Below are 19,564 nucleotides of genomic sequence, written 5' to 3' on the forward strand. Positions count from 1 at the left end.
GTCTTTATGTTCTGTTTTGGTATTTTGTTCATAGTGCATGATAATTTAAGTGAATTATGTAAGTTGTCGCATTACAGCAATTGTGTTATTGTGGATTCTAATGGCAATTAGAGATCTGATTGTATTGCTCATAGTGAAATACCACCCATTATTTTTTTCTTTTTCTGATTAGTGAAAACAAAAAAAATTCTTGTGAAAACCGTAGTTCCAAATGTCTTTCCATTCGTTCCCCCTTTTCAAACCTAAGAAATCCCCACCAAAATTTAATGCTTGGTATATTGCAAAATCGGGTGAAGCAAGCTGCAAATATTGCAGAAAAACTCTTGCTCAGAAAGCCGCGCTCTCGCAGATTTTGCGCTCCGAAGATATGTTCCCTGGCAAAAGAATCTTCAGATATGCCCGTGCAGCAAGCCAGTTTCTCAAAAGCCAGTTCTCCTACTTCACTTGAACCGCGGATAAATAATCCACAGCAGTATAGTTTACCGGATCATATGGATAGGAACCGATAACGAAAACGCTACGTTATAAGGAAATTTTAGCTAAGTTTCATAAAAACTTGTAATAAAATGTCATCCTTGACTCCTTTGGATAGTACACAATATAAACCAGTGGTCGCGAAACGCACAATTTTATTAAGCCAGAACAACTGCCTAACCCTTCTAATGAAGGTGCAGTTAGTTCTTCCGTAGAATCTCCTGGCATTATGACGAGCGATTTTGAGTTCGATCCCAAGTTAGCGTCAACACCTTTAAAGAAAGAAGAACAGCAGCAAGTAGTTGTTTCAGAAGCGGTCGAGGGTGAAGTTGATTTTCTATTTGAATACCACCTCATGTGGGCGAACCCTTGAAACGTAAACTCCCAGAAACTTCACCACCTAAATGAAGTCAATATGATTCCGAAGACGAAATTAAACAATTGGCAAAGAAGAAGCTCTATCAGGAAAAGACTGCACGTGACGCACTAACACCAAGTCCCTTCTCATATGACTCAGGTGAAGAACTCAAGGATTTTATAAATGAAGAACCTTGAATTGAAAATCTAAGTTTTCCTAAATATCCGCAAATTGCCTCTCACCCTCCTCAAGTGAAATATTCCCCCACTGCTGACAACGCACTTGCACTATTATTATATAAAAAATTTATGCAAGAAATTTTAGATAATCACGAAGTAAATACTCCCTAAGAGGATTCATTACCCTTGGACGAGAATGTTAATTTCCCCCTCCGAAAGGACCCAAATTAGAAAATAGACCAATTATTGATGAATCAAGGACACGGGAAGAAACAGAAGATCGGGTAGCCAGTGTCCCAGTATTGAAGTTGCCGAAATTTAAAGGAAGTCCAAAAGAATCGGTTACTAGATTCCTTGATGAATATCAGACCATAGATCGCGCCCAGGAACAGTGTATATATCTAGCGGCCTGTCTTGAAAACTCGGCCCTTGATTGGTTCTTATGTCATAAGGATGACATCCAACAGTTGCAGTTTCGAGAATTAAAGCAAATGATTTCTAGATCATTTCCTGACGATTTATATAAAGGACAGTTTAAAGATAAATTAATGAGAATACGACTCCCTCCTCGTTTCCTTCGTGATGCATTATTAGACACTGGTTCGCAAATCTCTGTTTTGGCTGAAGAAATTATTCCTCAAACTTTTCCGATTGCTAAGCGAATGCGTGCCACTATTCGTTTGCGCACTTTAGGGGATAAGTTAACTCAACCATTCCCAGTGGTTCGTTTAAGTTTCCAAGTTGGAAACTTATGGTCGAAGATCGCGTCGTTTAAGGTTAAATGTGGCATTAGTTCAAAAGTCTCAATTAGAAGAGAAAATGGTTCTAGGAATATATTTCATTCAGCGTTACAGTCTATAAGGTTACAGTCTATAACTATTAACGGCAATCAAAGACATCCTAACATGAAGTTTTATGTTCAGTATTTGCCAAGCCGCAAGGAACAAAAAGTATTAAATCTGTCGCATGTTCAGTTTTACAACAAAAATGGTAACCCTCGGACAAATAGACATGTTAGCTCAACATCGGTATCGCGTACGAAATCTGAAGTGACTCAAAATCGTTTAGAACTTAATGATTCAAGCTCCTTTTCTGAAGGCGCTCTTCGTGATTCACAACCGGAGAACAAATGTCCTTTCTTGAAAATCAATTGTATTGAAACTCACTCATTGCGTAATCTAATTAAAAGAGTTCAGTGCATGCAAATACCTGCTGGAGAAGTTGGTTTAGTAAAATTAAGCCAAGTTATTCCATAGCTGGAAATTATTATGTGGAACCGAATGACGTTTTACATCGATCTTACTCATGTTTAATACCACCAACAATTTTTCTGGAAGATAATGGGTTAACCAAACTGCCTGTATTCAATCTGAGTAAACGAGATGTAACTATACCTGACTCTCAAATCGTAGGGCATCTAGAGGAATGTGTTCCTACACCAGAGGTAAGAGTGAACACGGTTAAAGCCAGCCCACTCTCCGCTGAGAAAGTGGAAAATTCTAAATCTAAACTATAACACGATGTTGGCAAGGAAATTAGCTCTAAAGACCTTAATTAGTCAGCAGCAAAAACAAAAAGACAAAATTGACAAACATAGGAAAAGGCTATACGTATAAAGAAAATGATTTAGTTCTCCTTAAAAATTTGTCAACTAAGCAGGGGTTATCTCTTAAATGTATGCAACGTGCAGCATAAAGAAAGTTAATGTTGAGCGAATGAAGTTGTATTATCCAGGCTTTCTAGTTCCAAACCTGATCGATTTTGTTCGTTCATCTTACACCGCAAGGTTTAATTAAAATATGTTAAAATTACTAACTTATTGTGAAAGGCATGAAATTCAACTTCTAACGTGAAATTCAATGATGATGCAGGCTTTCTGAAACAAATAATGTATTATTACATAAATAAATAAATAGACAAGTAAATAAGTATCTAATCAATTAAGAAAATATATCTATGTGCATAAAAAGAATAAATAGAGAAAAGAGTTGTAAGTTGAAAAGAGAGAGAGAAAAATAGGGTATAAACAGTAGAAAAGAGTGTATGATTATTTTGAAATCCATGCATGGTCGGAAACCCTGCTACAAGGAATAAAAAGGAAAAGAGAACAAGAAGAAATTATATATATATACAACTAAGGAAACAAATTGATTCCTTACGTATGTATTAAATTCCTGGTTTTGATAGACAGACCGATAGCCAGACAGACTAACATACAAAACAAAAAAAGACAACAAGAGAAAGAAAAAAGAGAAGAGTGGATAAAAAACAAAAGTTATTTTTATTTGCTAAAAGTAAAACTTCCGTTAGAATTATTGAGAATCGCATTAATGAGAATATGATTACAAAGAGAGATTAAAAAGAGAGGATACGCCTTTGTATTTTGTAGGTACAGATAGGCTTTTCCCTTCGCAGCCTCACTTGAGCTTAGTGAACCACTTGCCTTGATTGGCAAGATGGAAGAAAACATCTCATGGAAGTTTTTTCGAATTATTTTTGCAGTTCAAAGAGTATGTAACAAACTAGATTTTAACTATGAGTGAAAACGATAAATATTAGAAGATTTGGACCCCGCGTGTTGGAAAATATCTTACTCGTGAGCCAGGTCGTGTGTAAATAAAGTTGGTTGACTAAAGTTGAATGGATCTGCTAAGGTTTAAGCAGGTTTACGTGCCCTCCTTGATGCTCCCTTGGGGCACCATAATGTGAAATATAGTCAACTCAAGTTAAAATCAATCGAAAAAGTGTACTGAAAAATCATGGAGGACATGATTCTATAATAATTAAGGCCGTGGTATAAGAGGTCATTATAATAATAGAGGCCAGCCGTGATAGGCAGATTAACAATAAGAATAGAACTCAAAAATAAGCGAGCAATTTTTTTTTATCCTATTCATTGTATTTGTTTCAATTTTATTTCTTTCCTTTTAATGTTTAAATTTCTGCGCAGGTAATTAGTAGTTAGAAGAGATAGCTAGGGAAATAAAATTATATGAAAGGGACTGATATAATAATAATTTACATTCCCTTATATCGTAAGATAACCAATCATGAATCACTGTATGCTTTCGTCCTCGTATAGCAGAAAGCTGTACGTTTCCATAATTCTATTAGTATTATTTTACTCTAGAGCAGTAGATAATGAAGCAATGAGAACGTAGAAATTGTCATTTTAAAACCAAATAAAGACAAGAAAAGGACACGAGCAACAACAATTTTAAATTTGTATAATCATGTTTTGCTTCCTTTTACAGATAATGCCTCTATAAATTGTCATTGGTCGTAAGTAGTTACGTCTTGAGTTGAGTTGATTTTAGTTTAGCGTCCCTTTCAGCAGCAAGGCTATTTGAGACGTGGATCTACTGATTAATGTAATGTAATCCGAACCACATGAGCTCCCGACGGGAATCGAACCCGGGTCTCCCACGCAATATTTACGTCTTGCTTTGTATTAATGCAATGCAACATTATAGTATATTCTATAAAAGTGTTATAGGTACATACACCATTGTTTTACAGATACTGCAGATGGATGACGATTCACAATTCATCTTTTGTTTGAGCACTATAGGTAGCCCCGAAATACCTGTGTACTCCCTCTTTATTTTTTGGATATGCATGAATGTAGGTATATTACTCTGTTAGGATGCAAGGACGCCCTCTTTCCCTTTACTTTTTTTATTTCCGGTCTATTTCCGGCCTGATCCAGCAACGTTCTGTACCTTTTTTTAAGGTCCCTCTCTCTAAGCAAGTATATGTTTTGTAATATATTTCAAACTTGTTAATTAAAATATTGCGATATACTTCATATTTGTTAAATCAAACAATATTCTTTTCTCAACGATCTTACTTCATAACAGTATTATCTCTTATTATGTAATAGTGTTTTCTTAAGTAGTTTATGTATTCCGGAAGTAAGTTATCTACTATCTTACTCAATTGTTATTAGCACACACTCTCAGCACAACAATCTTTATCTATAATTTGTATGCAATGAAGTGCATTACTTTAAAAAGAAGGTTCTAAAATATAAAAATCACCATCATTACTAATTGAGATTAATGCTCTACTATTGGAATTAGGTCAAGGTGAATGGCAACAGCCTTACTCAAAAAGTTTTCATGTAATAATAATAATAATAATAATATAAGGGTAACTAAATTGTACCGTGCATTAAAACAAATGAATAACCATGAGCATTCTATAATCTGGAAACAATAATAAGATTAATAATTAATTAAAATCCATTAATAGGTATAGTTCATTCATCATTGCTAATTACAAAGCAGTAGTTACTATAAATACCTTTATTTTCTCAAGGGTGCATATTATGAAAACGTATTCACTTTCAGACCAATTATTTAATATATTCATTGTTTGGAATGGTCCTATTCTGATGGGATCTCTATTTCAGCAGTAAAGGAACTGCTTTCCACGTTACTCACACCAAATAACAACCTATATTGCAAGGAAAATTAATAACATTAAATGGGTCCTAAAGTTATTTAATCAAAGCTGAAAATTTAAATAATTTAGGTTGCCCTCGGATAGGAAGCCTTTCGTTCTCGAGTGAGCATGGAATTGCCCTTTGATATTGTTCGCCAATCGACCTTTAAATTGTTATCTAATTGTTATCCTGAAATTAGCTATTGTCTTTAGCTTAAAAAAGACATTATTGTTCCCCTGGCTAATAAGGAATATGTGTTCCACAATACACTCTTCCAGGAAGGCCCTTCTGTGCACGAGTGTTTTTCCTCTAACCGCTAAAGGTTGGATGAAGCGTCAGTCCTAAGAGTGATTTCCATTTTGCAGACAGCTTGACTCTTACCTGTGCTGACTATCTGAATCTATCAAATGTTATTGAGTTATGCGCCTTACTACTCCTTATTAAGGTACTATTATGAACGTTATATTGTTTTGATTACAGATGATAATGTAGTTATGGTGATATTATTAGTACATAATTATATGTGTTGCGCAAATTATGTTTCAGGTTAATGTTGATTTATCCTTGTGTTGTTGATTAATATTCAATTACTGTTGTTTTATCATTAGAAGTTTAGAAGTAACGTTATATAATTGGTAGATTTATTTGTATTTGTATATGTAGTAGTTATTTAGTGACATGGTTAGATTATTATATATTTTGCATATTATCGATACATATTCTTGCACAAGATGCTATTAGTTTATGATGATTTTAAGCAAAAGTCGATTCATTATCATTCTTTATGTGTAATATATATATATATATATAGAGTGTTGACTTCATTCACATATTTTACATAAGAACACTATGTTCACTAAGGTTTAGATTAGCTTATTAATTAGTATATTACTCATATAATCCAATTGTATATTGCATATATATGTTATCACACATATTGATAACTCCCTTGAGTACACTACTGAATATGAAGTTGTGACAAATAAAACAACACTCAACATGCATAAATCTTTTGTGTTATATGTAACTGAGAATAAAATATATGGTAATAAGAAAAGCGAAAGTAAATCAGACAAGTTTTGTCAATACTACACATTACACTGCTCATGCATTACATGCTACATTCCCTCTAATTACTAATTCTACATATATCCAGGCTTCATGCATTTTAAGTCCTGCTCCAATTTGTAAGTGTTAATTGGTGACATTCATCAGTCCTCTCTACATCCACATCCACTTGATAAGAACATGCGAGCTGAATTAACAACATTCCCCCAGGGACACCCCTGCCTAACGGAGTTGAATTAAAATCACGTTAGGGTCAGGGTTGCCCCTAACGGAAGTTAGTAGTAATCAACTTAGTGCCATCAACCCCATTGCAGACTGTCAGGGTCCATCCACACACCAGGCGCGCATTACATCATGCAAACATCTATGGTAGAGTTTCACTTTCTGCTACCGGCGCCCCCGAACAATTGGCGTAAATTTTCCCAAATTGTTCCGGAAGTATTTTTAGCGGCCATTGAGAGTGTTCTCTTAAATGTCATTGAATGTCGATGAGTGCCTTCGTCCTCTTCAACGTACTGATGTGTTATGTTAACTTGATATCCTAAGATCATACCCATTAGTGTTTTATCTCAATAATTATGGTGGACAAACACCGTGTGTTTTCTCGAGATTCTCCCGTTTCTTCCCCCTTCCTTCGTTTCATCATTTTCATTCATTACTCATCACTACCGTCTCCTTTAGCCTAACCGGCATAATCATGGGACGTAAAATTCAAGAAATTCAATTCATTTTTCATTATCTAATAAATTTTATCGCACTAATTTATATGGTGCAAGATGGTATTTAACAAAAGAAAGTAAAGTAATTTGGTAATAATCTAGTTCCTTTCTATACAGATAAAAGCTTGTTTTGCCACAAGTTAAACAAGTTATTTTAGATGTATTTTCATTTCCAGCCGACGACAGACCCCTATTATCTCTTAATACAGATTCTATTATTAAAAGGCACAGATAGACTCTTGATTAGGTAAATAGACAAATAACATCATAAATAATTAATCCTATGAACAGGAGTTTGCCTAATATCAATTGTGGAATAATTCTTTTTACCTATTTGCAACCTTTTTAACTGACTTATATCAAAGAAAAGAAAGAGAAAGTCTATGCAAACATTTGCATGCAAACATTTTATACTCTTGAACTTCACTATTACTTAATCTTATGTAACAAATCATTACGTAAAGTTGGAAGCCCGGAAGACTTTATCATCACAAAATTCCAACGACTCGTTATCAGCAGAACAAGGACACACATATGAATGAACAGACAAATGCATTATTATGTGGCTACGCATGCACTTATTAGATTATACTACCAACGTTTTCATACTCATAAAAAGGGGTAAACAATAATATAAAATAACAATATAAGAATATAGAATAGATTATTTATCCCTCCTTACTATCTATCCATACTGTTAATTGTGTTGTGCTGTTATAAAAGTTATTATTAAGTGTTAATGTATTACAATATGTTAATGGTGATTAAGAGTTATTGTTATATATTAATGATTTGCATTTGTTAGAGTTTATTTAGTTGTTATTTAGAGCTTATAAGATAATGAATTAATATATTTTAAATTGTATTTTCATGAGTAACACTTGACTACGGCTCGAGAGGAGGCTCGTTCAAAATTAACGGCCAGCACTGGAAGGGGATACTTCTAAAAAAATGGTTAAATCTTCAGACTTTTGGAACAGCTATTGGACGGACAAGTGGATGACTGTGAACTTTACAAGGATAAGTTCACCTTGAAAAATGGTATTCCTGGAGCACCTGCAGTATCACTAATGTATTATTAGTGGCAGTATATATGATGTTTGGTGGGACTAAGGAAAATACATTAGACAATGGCTATTTACTTACCTGGTTAACGAAATTTTCCGTTCCGTTTCCGTCCGAATACTCTCGTTTCTAATTCTACAACATTTTTTTTTGCACTTAATCGTTCACTTCACTAAATAAATGCACAAAATTGCACTAAATAAATGCCCTTGTTTCTTGTAACGCCACCCAAATTTTACACTGTACACCATCTACGTGGCATACCTTCTGAATTCCTAGGATCGAATATTTGAAGAACAATAGTACACTTCGATACAAATCAACATTTCCGGCCAACGCCCGACCGAATTTAAGATACCAATCGAAGAACAGAAAACATATTTTAAACCCATATTAGGCGTTATGGGTTCACTTGCTAACATTAGTAAGAATAAATACGTTCCATCCCCACATTTTTTACTAGTATATCGATGTCGCGCATAACAGCTTGAAGGAATATAAGTTGTAGAATTATGTAATACTCTATCTTGGTTTAAAACTCATACTTACAGATGGAAATATTGTTGCAACTTTCTTCGCTGCATTCACACAAGTTCCTGTAAAAGCATTTTAATGCGTAAACAGGAAGTCCATATCAGCACTGTGGTCTATCCTAGACGTGATTTTCCTTGCAGAATATTTGTTAAAATAATCTTCTCTCTGCTATAAATTGAATTTTTTTTTCAACAAAAAATATATATGTTTTTGCCTGTGCCTGTTCAATCATCATGGCCATAGTGGAATAGCCCCTTGGATACGTTGATTTAACTCAGTATAAAGGATACGGTTTGCTTCTCGAATGCAAGTAATCATCGGTTCGATCCCCTTTCATTACAGACCGACAATCTGAAATCCTCCTTTTTCGTCCGTTGGCTACACAAAGTACATAATAGAGAAAGGAGAGATTATTATTCATTATTTTGGAGGATTACTTAAAACAAAACAGGGTTCCAATATATTTTAAATTCACGACATGTAGACTCAAGGCAACGGCTACGAGTAAACTCAATATTGAACTATTATTCGTTTGTTTTGTCACGCTTAAAATAATATAACCTATAGTAAAGAGGTTCTTACGCTGGAAATGCAACCGAATCAAATGGTAATAGGGAGACGGACCTAGCTGACATAATGAAACAACATATTGGACAACTGGGACAAGATTTTGGTGGCCGAATGGATCAACAAGCGGAACGAATCGGCCAACTTGAGGGACAATGAAAGCAAGATTTTGGTGACATATTTGATCAACAAACAGAACAAATGAAATAACTCGACAGTAAAATCGATCAACAGATCGGATAATTAAAGCAAGATCTCGGTGAACAGATATCCCAACTCAATAGAAAAATCGATTAGACAAATCTACGAATTGAGCAAAATAATCTTCAAAGATAACGAATTATACATAGATTCGCTGAAATACAAAATTCCATCGAAGTGGTAGAAACTATAGCTAACGACCACTACTCTCGAATGAATGAACAACATAACTAGATTAGAGAATTGCAAGAAGTGAATTCTATCAAAAAAATTATAGTTGCTAATGAGAATCCTGTTGATGCTCATACGAATTTTGATCAAATTCTTACTGATATTAGACCTTAAACCAGGCATCTAAGTATCATCATTGCCGGATAATCGTAAAAGAAAGTGATGATTCCGCTGAATATTCTACAAGTATGGATAGTGACATTTGTTTGGGCCGGCATCGAAGAACCAATCGTTCCTCGCATCGTGGCAGATATCGTTCCGTGAATTTACGGCAGGTGAAGAATAGAAACAAAGGAACATTCTTTAAATAGAAACAAAGGTTAGCACGGTTGTAGAAAAAAAGATGATGAGTGTGATCTAATAGATGTGGATAAATCTAAATTTCGAAAATTTATTCCGCATGTTCAATTGCCTCCCTGCTCCACCTGGTTTAAGGCTATCGAGGTTAATCTACGTAGTTACTCTGATTTCAAGAAGGCATTACTAGCCAACTTTCAAAAAAGACTTAATGCTAGAAAATAGGGATGCGTTAATTCGTAGCCGACATTATCATACTAAAGTGGACAGGAGTATTACTGATTTTCAATATCAGCTTATAACGAATTGAAATCTATTAATCCTTTTCATCCTGAATCCAGAATTATAGCACCAATACATATCATATTACTTCTCAAATTACAGCAAATGTTAATTTCGGCCCAGTGCGTCAATTTCAACCATCTTATCATCATTTTGTGACCGACCAGATTCAATTTCCCATGTTCAGGCTTTTAGTTTTTATACCCAATGTGGACTTAGTAGTCAGTAAGAACAAATACTTAACTCTGCAGGCAGCAGTGGTTAGAACAAAATATAAAAGTGACTCTTAATCAACTCATAACCAAAATGAACTCATGTGGAGGTTGCTTTCGTACCTACCCACCATCCTGGACGCTTCAGTCGTTGAGGCGAACAGAGTATGTATGAATACCAACACAAAATTCTAAGAATTCCTGTAATGATTTATGTAAGAAATGTGGAAAACATAACTGAAAACAAAATAAATGGGTAGGATAATTTTTACTTAATCAGTAGGTATTTTACATTTCACACTTACTTACGTGTATCTTTTACTAGTATGCTTCTATTGATACATATATATTTCAATATATTTTCACAACCTTCTAGCCCATTTAATATAGAATAAAAAAGTAAAAAGAATATGAAGAATTAATTTAAGATGGAATTATACGTTCATTGCCGCCCAATATTAAGATTAGTGGTGCACGACCACTTGGCACACGTTAGTTCACTGAACCCTTCACCACTTTTCACATTGATCACAGGGGGTTTGGGGAGTTTAGTGAAATTCCATAGAGAAGAATTCCTTTTAATTTTGTCTTCTTATACCGACGATGATTTTAAGGCTGTTTCCGGGTTACTTCAACTTGCATCTTTCCATTAGGAAGTTTACGGTAAAATCACTTAGTATATTTTAAATTGTTAGTACAACAAATGGATTTGTCTTTCACATACCTTTTACTATTTTACCATAAATATTGACGTAATTAACTGCGAAGATTAAGTTTTCTTATTGATCAAACAAGCACGCAATATATTTTCACAATGTGCGCTCACTTGATTTTAGGTAAGTGCGCTCACTTATTTTGACATATAATCACTAACTTTCACCTTAACATTTATTTCGTGGGACTGCGTTAACCATCAAAAATATTTATACAGTTAATTTTACAACACTGGGCGATTACTAGTGTAATCACAGATTTTCTTCACATTCGATTTACATATTTGTTCCTGTATCTCACGATAGCGTCGCTATGCCAACCGTTCGCGCCTTCGACACAAACTGTTCGTCTTCCTACGCCTATTAATGGCAGTGAGTAATATTAAAATATTATTAGAAAACGTTCATTTGTAGATAATATGTTTACTACTAAGTTTTATACTTATGTCCCATTTAAATTAAGTAATCAAAATGCCAAAAACAATATAAATAAAAGTCGATTACAACAAATTCTGCGAAACAACTTTTTAAAACATCATAGCCACTTCACGTGCCTTTCTTCCCTGAGCACGTAAGGCAAGTCATCACGGTAAAGTGTTGCCAACACGTTAAAGAACATCACCATTATACAAGGTTTGCGTCAACGTATAGTGCATAGAGCCTTATTCCACTTCAGATGGGACTGACAGGGGAATTTTAACACATGGAATGGCAGTGAGGGAGGACACACGCTCACTAATCGAAGATTATCAGAATCCTGGAATCTTGAGATATTCCTCTTAAAATATATTTTCTGATGAGTATTCTTCTTCTTTGTTGCAATATTAGTTCTTGATATATTATGGTTCATTAACACTTTACACAAACGGGCACTTTACACAAACGGGCTTATGAGCTATTCATGTTAAATGGGGATTTTCTACATTGTACAAGGTAGTATCTTTGTTCATAAAACAATATTTTAACACAAATTGAACAACGTATTAATTATATATTATGTGTTCATTTTATATAACATATATAATTCTTAAAATTATATTTATTCATATGGAATGATCTATATAGCCTGTACACCATAATATAACTCATACAATTTCAATTATATATATATCCCTAGAACGCATGACATGAATTATACCTTAGTTTCTATAGTATGGGTATTTCTTGACCCATACTCAATTTCGATTGTATAAGTATATTTGGTATGTTTAAGACCTTCCTATTCATATTTTCTCATTAATTTAATGTTTCTTTGATTGAGTTGTTTATTTATAATCCATTTTACATTTTTTTCAAGGCGTTATTATTATAACATATATTACAACATGAAAATGTATTGTTTTGATTATCACTAGCAAGTATTGTGTCAAGTTACAGAGAAAAAGTTATCAGGACGAAGTTCTTATGTCCAGCAACTTACAATTCCTTAAATATTTGTTTAAAACAGTTTCAAGGTATTTACATTGATGGCAACTCTTTTTAATATTTGTAGTCTTCACAAACAACAAATGGTACTGAATGTTCACTACACATATATTTTTCACTCTTTATACAAACTTTGGAAGACTTTTTCTTTGTTTATTTGACATTTCTGACACCTCTTCCTCTTCTTACTTGCCGTTTTTGGTTAAGGTCCATTTTGCCATCGAAGATGACTCAAATCCTTTCCATAGCAACCAAAACATGTTTTTCAAGTGTAGGTGTATTCTATCTGATCATGATGCATAGTTTGACAAGTTCGTCACAAAAGTTTATAAGATATATAATAGTATATAATAGTAATCTAATACTAAAATATACCGCGGGTCAGAAATGACCCATGTCATGTATACTACGTATATAAATATATATAATAAAATGTAAAAAAATAAATACAAAACCAAAAACTTAAATACATTATTTTTATGTAGTAAACAAACCAATAGAAGATGTCACAGAGAAAAACTACTGTGCAACAAATATTGCAGACAAAATTCTATACATAAATAACTGATGGGTCGTTTTGACCCATAGTAGGGAATAAATGTATGTTCTGGCGCACTTTCACCCCCACCCCTCAATAACATAGAGCACCCCTGCTTCCAAATATCTTCTAATCTACCCCTAATAATTCTTAACACTTCCTATCCCCCAAATAACTTCTATCACATCTCAAATAACTTCTATCTTACTCATAATAACTTCTAATCCATTCTATCACTAAATCTAGTTACAAAAAATCACTAAATCTGTTACAAAAAAGTCACTAAATCTGGTTATAACCGGTTTTGACTTCAAAAATAATTAAATCTGGTTATAACCGGTTTTGACTTCAAAAATCATTAAATATGGTTATAACCGGTTTTGACTTCAAAAATCATTAAATCTGGTTATAACCGGTTTTAACTTCAAAAATCATTAAATCTGGTTACAAAAAATCACTAAATCTAGTTACAAAAACAAAAATCACTAAATCTGGTTACAAAAAAGTCACTAAATCTAGTTAAAAATAAAAAAAATCACTAAATCTAACAACATTTAACAAGAATGAACAATTGCATTTTAACCTTTGATACATACTCTTTTAAATGCCGTTTGAATTATCAAAACCGGATAAAAAATAACGAATTTAGCATTTTGCCGCCTGTATTTATACAACCCAACACAAAAGGTTTGTGCACGCAGATACATTTACAATTCAGTTTGCTCGAGAGAAGCAACAGCATACATGTAGTATTTAGATTTATATAGCCTCTCTCTTTTTCTTTCTTTCTTAGCATGGGAACGTGACTTGCTTACATCATCACACACTCATCCACACTCACATTCTCTTCAGTCAACCGGAGCAGCAACAACATATTTTCTTTCTTTTTAGATGCAACTCCGCCAGCATTAACTCCACCAGCATTAACTCAGACAAAAGCTTTGGCGGGGTGTCTGTCTTTGATTTCTTGTTTCATGATTATTTCTCATGCAAATTTTTGAACGGACAACTTTAGCTATGCAAATGTCTCTCAAACATACATATACAAGCACTCTTCTCACTCTTCACCAGATGACGCTGTATTGATGACGCAACAACGTAAGCACAAGTAGATTAAAGAAGCGGCAAATTCAAAATATAGTAGTAGTAAGATTATCGATATCTTGGTTCCTATTGAATATTTTGACAATCTGATTACATTTTTGGATAGCCCATATATGTATTGCTAGTTGCATAATTTCGGGGGCCCATCTTACGGGATTGCATAACATTTGACATTTCAGGGTCAAAATGGAAAATGTTTAATATTATCCTTATTTATAGATATATTTTGAAAATACAAACGGGACTCACAATAAAATTAAAGATGTGATTTTTCTAGTGCATAACTGCTTGTGTACTTTTAAGGATACGATTTTGAATTTTAATAACTCTGCTAATTTATGTCAGATTTGAAAAATAAAAAATACTAGCATAATCAATATAAAATTGTAAGACTTTTCCCGAAAATTCAAAAATAAACCCGTAAAAATTTCCCGAAACTTTGATTTTGTTATAACTTCACCAAATGTTCATCGATTTTAAAATTCAAACGGTAAATGGTTTCTATTTTCTTATATTTTTTTCAAACGCGTTACTGCTTGTCTATGTCTAAGGATAAAATTATAAAAAATAAAACATCTTCACTATTTAAGAATTTATTAAGGAAATGTAAACAGGATATAAATACTAGACTACAACACAATTATGTTTATGCATTACTGGTTGCCTATGTCTAAGGATAAAATTACAAAAACAACTTTTATGACTTAAAAATATAAATTTTATCTAAAACTAAAGTATACATAATTACTCAATAACACCTATCAACTACACCACAGATAAAAGTTAATTAAATTTTACCTAAAACTAAATTATACATAAAAGTTAATTAAATATGACCTAAAATTAAATTGCACATAAATACATTTTAACTATATCTTATAACGCCCCCAAGCTAATGTACTTACACCATCCTCTAGTATATATCTTTTATCATCATTTGAATCTGATGCTAACTTATTTACAGCTATGGTATATACATCATGCTTACAACTTCGAATTAGATTTATATTTTTGTATGTTTTCACATCATTGAATAGGGTTTGCTTATAATCATCAAATTGTAACTCTTTTGCTACTACACATTTTGTTATTCCTTTTGTTTCTTTCTCCTCTTAATTTTCAACTTTAAAGGCATACATCTTTGATCTGAACCCAACAAATTCTGTCATTATTTCACCATTGTTTTCATCCTTCATTTTTCCTAAACTTTTTTGTTTACTAATGGTATTCCATATTGATTGTCCTTTCCATATTCACTTGTATCAAATAAATCAACCATTTCATTTAAGTCTTTGTAGAAGTAATCTGTCTCAATTTCATATATAAAACTATCAGTATCCATATAACATAAGCCTATATCAATATCATATTTAGGTTTCACAATGTGGTAATGTAAGTCATACATTAATAGTTTTGACAAATCTAGCACACTCATACCAACATATATAGGTTTGTTGAAGGTCAACTTTTCTTTTTTCATATGTATCGCACACAAATCTTCAGTAAATATTGTTCTATAATCGAAGTTCGGTTTCGCTATTAAATTCTCCACCCTCGCTGGATCACATTCTAAGGTAATAGATGGCCTCTTTCTAATGTTTTCCATTGTTTTACCAAATAAGCTATTGTTCATTAACTTGTAAAAATCTTTCTCGAAATCATTCTTAGCTTTTGTTCTCATATTTGTATTTAGATCAATATATTCCTTTAACCAGTTTGATTGCTTGAACTCCAATATTCTATGAATTTTCTTTAATATCATCCCAAGTGGCATATATAGTTTTAAGTTTCTATAGTGAATAACATATCTTTCTTTATTGTAAAGCGTTGTTAATAATTTTGAATGTTTCGATCCTGGTGGACACATATTTTCTGGAGCTAATGGTAGATCTGAATGATTATCATGTAAGTGTTCTGGATATTCTAAATCAACTTCTAATATGTAGCCAGTTTCTGAATCATCTGGAATATTCATTATGTTTATGTAAAGGTTGAACCCATTTAAAGTCTTTGTAAGGCATGTACTGACTCATAGCCCATCCATATAAATTATTTGCATCTAGATAAGCTAAGTTCTTTGAAGGTTTGTATTTCTTATAATTTTTCATATACTTATTATTTGCTTTTACATATCTCTTACTACATTGTGAAATTCCAACCCTTATACCTTTTTCTATCATTAATATTTTGTCATAGTCAGTTAACATTTCTAGTTTGATCTTAGTCGTCTTTAACATTGAATCCCACGATAAACCAGGAGCAGTGAAATACCAAGCAGGATCTAAACCATATGCTTTTAAACACACATCTCTAAAACTTTCAAATACATCAGCTAATATTAATACATCTGTCTTGTTATAAAGTTCTGTATATTCACCTAGATTTTTAATATTGAATAACTTCCAAACATTTTCCGCATGCTCATAATCTTCATCACTGATGTGGGTTTTAGTAAGTGTATTAAAGAACATTTCTTTTGAAGGTAGTTTTGTTTCTTCTAATCATTCAATTGAGTCAATATAATCATATGGATGCACACCTTTTTTAATTACTAAATCTAATAAATCATTAGAGAAGTACTTTGACGTTTCTCTATATTGTTCTTTTGTAAAGTTATTTGCTAGTTCTGCTAAACTCCTTGACATAAACCTAAATTAATCTAGAAATCGTAAATTAATTCCATTCTTTTTATCAACCTTCACATATTTTGAGTATATTATATATTTTTCCTCATTATTTCCAATTGGTTTTATTTCATTCTTATCATAAGCAAGTTCTTTAACAAACAGGTGAGTATCATAACCACTTAAGTTGCGAATAAATACTGGAATAAAATTAGGATTTCGATAGCTTAAGTTACAATAACTGTGAGCTGCACCTCTAAACTCTACAGTTAAATGATCATGATCTCTTACTTTTGCTTTATTTTTATTTATATCCTTTAAACATTTTCCTAATTCATGTTTCTATTCTTCTAACTTTTCAATCATGCTATCATTATCTTTAGCGAATTGTATTTTCTTATTTAACATATTTATTTGTTTTTCAATTGCTGGTGGTAAATCATTCAAGTTTCTCTCACATATATGACGACTATTGGAATTATTATATATATCTCGTTCTCATCTTTAGTTAGGTCATTCATTTCAACTTTTTTGTTATATATTTTCTTTATTTCTATTGATTCTTGTTTTAATTTCTTCACAAACACCTTTGCAGCATCTAAACCAATGTAACTAACAGGACTTTTATACACACCATTTGAGTATTTGATGTAATAACAGAAACTCATTGGTAAATGTTTTTGATACTTCACAGTTTTAGAACAATTATGCTCTACTTCCATTTTACATAACATTCAAAATCGGCATATATCGCAAATGGTACTCTAAATGATCTATTATAATTTTGGAACTGTATTTGATTGTCATATGGTTTTGGAAGTTCTATTCTAACAGATTCATGCTCCTTACAATATAGCTCATGTTCTTGTAATTGCATCTCATTTCTAAAATGTCTTGTTAAACACCTATCACAGAAGTAAAATTGTTAAGTATGTTTTATTCCTTGACTTCTTATTAATCTCGATAAATCCTTTATCCAACAAAAATGATCGTTATTTTCATCCTTTACATATAATAAATTAACGTGTGTGTCCTTCTTATCTTTTGTTATTTGAAGTGGGTATATATTATATTCATCATCATAGCTATACACGTTAATGGATATGTTACTTCTCTTTTCAAACTTTACTATATCTTTTAACTGTACGGGAAACTCAATACTATTACAATATTTCTTTTGTAATTCACCCACAATTTCTGTATAATGTGAAGGTCGTTGAGGATCTTTTTCTGCTGGTTTTAAATAACTTGCAATAGAATATAAGAAACATTTATTATCTTTATTTTGAACACCTATTACTGCTCTCTTATCTTTAATTAGTTTAGGAAGGTCAATATAGGAAGAAGCTCTCAATGGTACATATTTACTTAATCTGATTTCTAAATATTTAATTTGGTGCAATGTCCATCCTGATCCTCTACCTTGAAATTCCTCCATCTCTCTACAAAGTTTTTGATTTGCGTGAGTTATATATTCATCTAGGTCAGTTGATTGTAATATTCTTTCATTCATAGTTTTAAAATTATGTTCTTGTACTTCTTTATCTTTAATATAATCACAAATGAATACAAGGTTGACTTTTAATTGGTGGTGCTTTAATTCTTCCTTGATTTTGTTAATAACAACCTTTCCACTTATATTTAAAAATTTCATCGGATCTTTATATCCTTCTATGTTTTCAATTGTGATAATTTGTAATCGTTTCTGTATTGCTGTTTCCTTTGTTTCTATTTTAATTGGTATTCGTTGTGGTTTCAATTCTTCAAAAACATCTTGTTTAAATGGAAATATGTTTCTAATTTGTGATATGTTTTGTTCATCTTCATGTTGTTTAATAAGATCAATAAGTTCAGCCCTTCTTAATCTTGAATAACCCTTTATTCCTTTCCTTTTACAGTGGATTTTTAGTTCATCAACTTTCATTGTGTATATAACATTCAATTCATCTGGTTCATTTTGATATTGTTCGATTTTTTGGATTAATTCACTCTTATTTAAAGAACTATAGTTACGGATTTTCTTGACTTTAGATATTAGTTTTAGTTTTGTATTCGACATCTCCTTCATCTCCTCAACAGTAAAATTAACATTATTTATACTCATCTTATATGAACAAATACTGTATCTTTTTTATATTCTCCAAATTTTTTAAATCATTTTCATAATATTTTTTTCATGTTATATATACCAACATTAGCATACTCAATTTTCCTAAGACAACTGTTAATATCTGTACACCCCTGTCATTGTCTACATATATTAGTGTGTTGTCTTATCCGGTGGGGTTCCGTCAGTATCTGAATTTTCATATATCGTCCTGGGAGCTGGTGTTGGTTTATCACTCGAACCAGCACTTTGTATTTCTGTATCATTTCTAGTCGGGATAGGACTGGACGCGGCAAGCGGCGTTAGATCGTAGCCACTCGCCGGAGTGTCAGAAGTTTGCGGGCTAGCTGTCGTTGGTTCGAGATGTCTGGGCTGACTCCACGTATCCAAGTATCTCGGTAATGTGTTCTTTTTCCAAC

The sequence above is a fragment of the Thermobia domestica genome, chromosome 4 (genome assembly GCF_964235325.1).
Source record: "Thermobia domestica chromosome 4, izTheDome1.hap1.1, whole genome shotgun sequence".
NCBI classification, from domain to species: Eukaryota; Metazoa; Arthropoda; class Insecta; order Zygentoma; family Lepismatidae; genus Thermobia; species Thermobia domestica.